The sequence below is a fragment of the Dreissena polymorpha genome, chromosome 4, assembly GCF_020536995.1.
Source record: "Dreissena polymorpha isolate Duluth1 chromosome 4, UMN_Dpol_1.0, whole genome shotgun sequence".
Lineage (NCBI taxonomy): Eukaryota > Metazoa > Mollusca > Bivalvia > Myida > Dreissenidae > Dreissena > Dreissena polymorpha.
In genome coordinates, this window is record NC_068358.1 from 101,606,049 (window position 1) to 101,613,715 (window position 7,667).

Below are 7,667 nucleotides of genomic sequence, written 5' to 3' on the forward strand. Positions count from 1 at the left end.
TTACTTAAATGATGTTTTTAGTTTTGAGCTTTATATTAATTTTAAATTAATAGTTTGTTTTTTGTTTTAATTGACAGCACGGTACATACAACCATTCCATGTCTTCAGGTATATTGTTTGAAAGAGGTTACATTTTGAAAATGTAAGAGCGTTTCAAAAAGAGACAAGGAATTGCTTGGGTAATATTGGCAGCATTTTAGAAGTGCATCAAATGTATTACTGTTTGTTAGGCAGCAAAGGCGTTGTATTGTAGTATTTATTTTTATACATTTTCTTATTTATTCACACACATTTCTATTTAATAACGTTTTCAGTAAATATTTTTACACATTGTTGTTGAGATTAGTGTCAATAATGTAATTCCAGTTAAAAGAAAACTAATGTTTTATTATGTTCACATATATTTTTGAAATCCTTGTAGAGTCCATTCACAAAGTGTAAGACAATTTTACAGTGGTTGCTTTTATTATTTTATCTGTGATAGAACAATTACAACAATGTAATTATAGCTTCTAAAAGACAGTCATTTCCATGTGATTAAAAGATATTTTACAAATAACATTCGTATATTTATTAACGTTTTACAAAGTTTTTCTAGTTAGTTAGATGTCACAGAATAAAATTTATCTAATCAAATTGTATTGTTTTTTCTGAGTGGTGTTTTAATATCTGGCGCATATCCAGTCATCATGAATTAACTTAATGCCACATGAAAATTTAAGTAAATGAAATATTCTTTGATCTTACGTTTAGGGATATTTAACTTTATACATCGGTTTAAAAAAATATATATAATTTTTTATTTATAAGCTTCGTCATAGGAAAATGGGTCTTATGCCATATGAAACCAGAGTATGCTCAGACCAGTCTCAAAAGCTATGCTGTCTGTTTTAAATCTATGTAAGGTTTTGTGATCTTATAAGGCTTGGCTGGAGCTACACTGGCATCTATGTCATAAGACCCATGTTCGCATGAGGCACAGTTCGTATGTAAACAATGACTCGTTTTTTATTAGCTCACCTGTCACAAAGTGACATGGTGAGCTTATGTGAGGTGTGATGTCCAGCATCCGTCAACAATTTGTTTGTGTAGACAGTAGAGGTCACAGTTTTCATCCAATCTTTATGAAATTTAGTCAGAATGTTTATCTTGATGAAATCTGGGTTGGGATTGTATTTGGGTCATCTGGGGTCAAAAACTAGGTCACTAGGTCAAATAATAGAAAAACCGTGTGTAGACAATAGAGGTCACAGTTTTCATCCAATCTTTATGAAATTTGGTCAGAATGTTTATCTTGATGAAATCTGGGTTGGGATTGTATTTGGGTCATCTGGGGTCAAAATCTAGGTCACTAGGTCAAATAATAGAAAAACCGTGTGTAGACAATAGAGGTCACAGTTTTCATCCAATCTTTATGAAATTTGGTCAGAATGTTTATCTTGATGAAATCTGGGTTTGGATTGTATTTGGGTCATCTGTGGTCAAAAACTAGGTCACTAGGTCAAATAGAAATACATTGTGTAGACAATAAAGGTCACATTTTGCATCCAATCTTGATGAAATTTGGTCAGAATGTTTATCTTGATGAAATCTGGGTTGGGATTGTATTTGGGTCATATGGGGTAAAAAACTGAGTCACTAGGTCAAATAATAGAAAAACCTTGTGTAGACAATAGAGGTCACAGTTTTCATCCAATCTTTATGAAATTTGGTCAGAATGTTTATCTTGATGAAATCTGGGTTGGGATTGTATTTGGGTCATCTGGGGTCAAAAAGTAGGACAATAGGTCAAATAATAGAAAAACCTTGTGTAGACAATAGAGGTCACATTTTTCATCCAAACTTAATAAAATTTTGCCAGAATGTTAATCTTGATGAAATCTGGGTTGGGATTGTATTTGGGTAATCTGGGGTCAAAATCTAGGTCACTAGGTCAAATCATAGAAAATCCTTGTGTAGACAATAGAGGTCATAGTTTTCATCTGATCTTAATGAAATATGGTCAGAATGTTTATCTTGATAAGATCTGATTTTGGATGGTATATGGGTCATCTGGGGTCACCGGGCCAATTCTTGTAAAACCTTGTGTAGATGAAAGAGGTCACAGTATTCATCACTTCTTAATGAAATTTTGTCAGAATGTATTAATTAATAAAATCTGGCTTGGGATTGTAGATGGGTCTGAGAGAATTTAAGTTGATGTAGCAAGGTTAGTCAGGTGAGCGATTCAATGCCATCATGGCCCTCTTGTTCTTATTTGTTTTCTTTATTTTGATTTATAAAAATCAATGCTTGACGACGACTAAACCCATGCACTTATTGTAAAAAATAATGATGGGGATTTGAAAGTGTGTTCATGAAATATATTTTATATCATTGAACGTCTTAACCTTTAAACATGTGAAAATTAAATACGGCACACTTTGTATGTATACAATGTGTAGATAAACCCATCTAACACTGACTTCGGGGAATTTATTTTCCATGCTGAAAGAAAAATACACAACATTTCAGTAATCTCAAAGTCTATAATTTATCCCAATCCACGAGGCATTGTCTGTACGTGATATATCTAGTAAAACAGAAGTAGTCTGTAACTGATGCCAGGCAACAACCAAAAGTCTGTAACTTATTTCCGTAAAGAACGCCCAGGAATCATGTTCGTCAAAAGCTCATAGTCTTAAATGTCATTGTCGTCAAATAGGCATTGTCTGTGGAAATGTCTGCCAAAAACACATTAAGGTTTAAGTGATGTGAGTAAAGGTTGTAAAGTCTGTAAAATATTTCTGTCAAAAACGCAAAGTGAAATGCATTAAATGCTCAGTCATAAAGTGATATCAACAAATGTTGCATAATCTATAAGCGATGTCCATGAAATACGCATAGCTTGTAAGTACCGGTAATGTTTGTCGACGACGCATCGACTGTAATTTTGTCCCTCAATGACGTAAGTTTGTATACGTTAAAGACACAGTCTTTACGGAAAGTCCATCAAAGAGGCAGCATGCAAGTGATGTATGTCAAGACGAATGGACTGTTCGTGATGTCCGTCCAAGAGTATGTCAGTAATGCACATCAAAGACGCATAGATCGTAAGAGATTTACGTCAAAGTCACATAATCTGTGAGTTATTTCCGACAAAAGGCCTAGTCTGAAAGTGATGTCAATTAAATACGCAGGCTGTCAAGCGGTCATACTTTTTCCTACTTTTTCCTACTTTTTCATCAGGATCCTACTTTTTCCTATTTTTTTACCAAATCTTCCTACTATTCCTACTTTTTCATTTTCAATGGAGAATATTTTTTTTTAAAGAGTTTATTTAGTAAACTTGCAGGATGAATGAATCTATGGCATGACTGTATCCCTGTTAATGTGCATTCATCTAGATGAGACCTGACAACCCATGCTGACTGTCTGCTAGCACCTCTTCAGGAGCATAAATATTTATTTCTTATGTAACTTTTAAAATTATTGACAAGTTTTTTTTTGAAGTAACAATAGTGCCTTGTTTACTTCCTTAGCATTTGTACACTGCAGACTTCACTACCTTACACAGTTCCCAGTGATGCAAAAGCTGAGGGAACCCATTGTTTATTCCAGTTTTATTTTGTTTCCATTGACAACAATTAGACCAAACCTTATGCATGTTTACATGATATTGCTGTTTGGAATGTAGAGATATAGAGATACATGTATTGTATGAGTGGTTATGTAATATGGAATTTATTACACAAGTTATTGGAAAAAAGATAAAACTGATGCTTTGCCGAGTTTTCATCATTTACAAATATAATGTAATAAATTCTGTATTACATGACAACGGATATGATGTTCTATTGATATCATAGGTACATCATGTTTAGTAATTAAAGATAAATGCACAGAGCCTAAATGCCCTGATACATTTTTATGCTCCCGGTAGGGTGGCATATTGCAGTTGTACTGTCAGTCCGTTTGTCTGTCTGTCTGTGTGTGTGTGTCCGTCCGAAAACTTTAATATGGGCCATAACTTTTGCAATATTGAAGATAGCAACTTGATATTTGGCATGCATGTGTATCTCATGAAGCTGCACATTTTGAGTGGTGAAAGGTGAAGGTCATCCTTCAAGGTCAAAAGTTAAAAAATACAACCCAAGGGAAGTAATAAGCTTTAAAAGGGAGATAATTTCTAAACCTGCCAAATGATATATTGAAATTTTATTTCAAAGCTGCGCAATAGTGGGCATTGTGTTTCGGACAAACACAATTCTTGTCTAATGATGCCATAGCTAGTGAGGTAACTTCAAGGTGTTAAAGCGAAGTATTAAAATTATTAAACGGCATTATTACACTCCTGCAAAGTCATCAATAATGTAAAAGCCATTATTTGAAACTGGAATAAACAATGTAGTGCAACTGTTTCATTGCCCAATCAATGCTGTCATAAAATATGTCAGGTGATAAGGTCCTATCTCCAGTTGCATAATCTGCTCTGCAATGACCAGTCATTTTGAATGTAACTTAAGTCATTATAACTGCACCCTATTGTCAATTTAAAGGTTTCACAATGTAGCTGTAGCAGAGCATTTACACTGCTTTATATACTAGTATTAATCTTGTACAACAAGTTGGTGTATCACTAAATAAATTTGGTCTTCTGCTTAAGGATATAACATGCACAATATAATTACCATTTTTATATCCATACACAGAAGACCTCTAACCACTTATTTGATGATACACCAAAATGAACAGCATCTAATTACATGTATACTTCTTTATCAGGGTAGCTTTGCTTGAAACTTAATTATCATAGATACACTATAAGTGCTAAAATTCCTAGTGGGAAAACAAAGTTTAACCCTTCATGGATGGAGAAGTTGGACAACAGTGGAAAAACACTGGGATCATGGTGCAAGAGAGATACCGGCAATGAGTTTGCAAGATATTGTACTGTCTGAATGAAGTCCATCTTGTAGTAATTCTGGTGCTAATCAACTTATAAGTCATGCAGATGGATAAAAACACAAGGAAAACATGAAATACATGCATGATAATTCACAAAAGCGTTTGTTTGGAAGTGCCCAAAAGCCAAGCAGCTCTCAGGGTTGTGGGGATAAATCTATCTGTATGCAAGTACATCCATCACACAAGGAACAGGTACAAAAGGCTGAAATCTTCTGGGCCCTTAAGGTAGCTTCAAGTGGGTATCCATACAGAACATGTGATGGCACTCCTGCTCTGTTTCAAGCTATGTTTCCTGGACCTGTGTCTAAAAAATAAGTATTATGTATTCCTACTTTTGAGGGAAAAGTTCCTACTTTTTCCTACTTTTTTCCTACTTTTCTTGCAAAAGTAGTTCCTATTTTTTCCTACTTTTTGAAAAAAGGTCACTTGACAGCCTGAATACGCAAAGTCTGTAAGGGATGTAAGTTAAGGGCACACAGTTTTAAGTCATATCTGTCAAAGACACATAATCTGTCCGTGATGGACGTCAAAGACGCATAGTCTGTCAGTGATGTACGTCAAAGACGCATAGTCTGTCAGTGATGTACGTCAAATACGCCTAGTCTGCCAGTGATGGACGTCAAATACGCGCATAGTCTTTAAGCGATGTCCATGACGCATTCGGTAAATGATCGCCAGTAATCAGATAGTTTAAGTAAATATCGTTTATAATGAATATATTCTGTAAATGATTTCCGGCCATGACATGTATTGGCAATAGGTGATCAACGCATATCAGTCGAGTACGGTAAGTCTGTAATTAGTAACATATTGATACACACACACTAATCTGTAGTGTGTAGGTACAAACAAAGCGTACATGTTTAACATACGTTCAATTACGTATATTTTGTCAACCGTTATTAACTTACTTTTGACACATACCATTGGTGAATTAAATTTTAAATCATTGTTTGTAGCTATGGATTAGAGATGGTGTATTTTTTTAAGTCATGGAGTTACAGATGATACCAATAAGCCGCGTTCAGGAAAACACGGGGTTAAATGCATGTGCGTAAAGTGTCGCTCCATAGTATTTTTGCAGTCCGCACAGGCTTATCAGGAATGACACTTTCCACCGAAATGGATTTTCGCTGAGAGGAGGTTTCTTTTAAACGAAAAAATACATCCCACAAAAGTTTTTGTCTGCGGACTGCGCGGGCTTATTTGCACAGGCTTCTTTGAAACGACATTTTCACACATGCGTTAAGCCCCGTTTTCCAGAACGAGCCTTAATTAATGACATTATAATGAACATTTGCTCATCTTTCCATGATGCACACAACGCAAGTTGATCGTGGGTAGCCCATTAGTTGTGAAACTCCTAAGCATACAATCCATCAAAGAGAAGCAATCAATAAAGGACAGACAGAGGTAAATAGCCGGGTTGTTCAACTTGATTGTTATTACTAGCCGCTATATGCATAATTTGGTGCGATATACCTAAACATAAATTTTATCCTGCATAGATCATGTTATGACAAATCTTAAAACAATGATAACAATACACTTTCCGGAAACATATACATATCCATATCTGAGTAGGCAATTGTATATGTTAAGACATGTATTAAAGGGGCCTTTTCACAGATTTTGGCATGTATTGAAGCTTGTCATTAAATGCTTTATATTGATAAATTTAAATATTTGACCTAAAAATCTCCAGTAAAAAAAAAAGAATGCAATTTAAAAAAGGAAAAAAGTTACCCTCAACTGGGCTCGAACCACTGACACCTGGAGTCCTGGAGTAAAAAGTCTACTGCCTAGACCACTCGACCATCCGTGCTCATACTGTGGGCGGGTGTATTTTTTACTTATATGAGGAATCCTCGTAGTTTCCCAAAATAAAACAACAACAACAGAACTTTCCAAATTATTCAATCGTTTCGCGTTGCAACGCTTTATAATCTTCAGGTTTTCAAATCATCAAAATATGCATATAAAGGATATTTTAGAGCATGGTAAATGTTCAGTATTACTATTTCCTCACAAATATCATAACTAACACGAACATTTGCGAATCTGAAACAACTTTTTTTAATTTGGTCAATTTTCCAAAACGTGAAAAGGCCCCTTTAAAATTTCAAAAAAAATACGTGTGCTCTCTAAAATAACACTATGAACCATCATGATATAGGTCATTATATTTATTGTCGTTTGGGAACAAACTGTACTTGGCAACAGTCAGACATTCTCACCAGCAATAATCGTGTGTATGTTCCCAAGCAAAGCGGTCTATATGGTTTGTGTTTCCCTATCAGTGGTCAATATGATTGTGATTACATTCAAAGGACGAAATATGATCATATTCCCAAACAAAGTTGCCAATATGATTATGTTCCCAAGCAAATAACCAATATGGAAGCAAACAAGCTAATAATGTTTATTTTCCCAACAGATGCCAATATATTTGGTCTTTCAAGCAAAGACACCAATATTAAATCAAAGAGTCGAATATGGTATATATTCCCAACTATAAACCAATATCATAATGTTATCAAGCAAATTTCCTGAACTAGAGGTCAATGGGGTTTACGTACCCAAATAGAGCCAAATATGGAGTGTACCGGTATTCTCAAACAGAGCCAAATATGGGGTGTACCGGTACTCTCAAACAGAGGACAATATGGAGTGTACAGGTACTCTCAAACATTGCCAAATATGGAGTGTACCGGTACTCT

The 7,667-nt window shown here is 34.9% G+C and overlaps 1 long non-coding RNA gene across 1 annotated transcript; it reads left to right on the plus strand.

Annotated features, from left to right (window-relative positions):
• The first annotated feature begins 632 nt into the window (after positions 1-632).
• Positions 633-2,381, plus strand: LOC127876709 (uncharacterized). Its single transcript, XR_008048039.1, has 2 exons — positions 633-1,101; positions 1,247-2,381. It is a non-coding gene; the product is annotated as an uncharacterized LOC127876709 (long non-coding RNA).
• Positions 2,382-7,667: the final 5,286 nt, after the last annotated feature.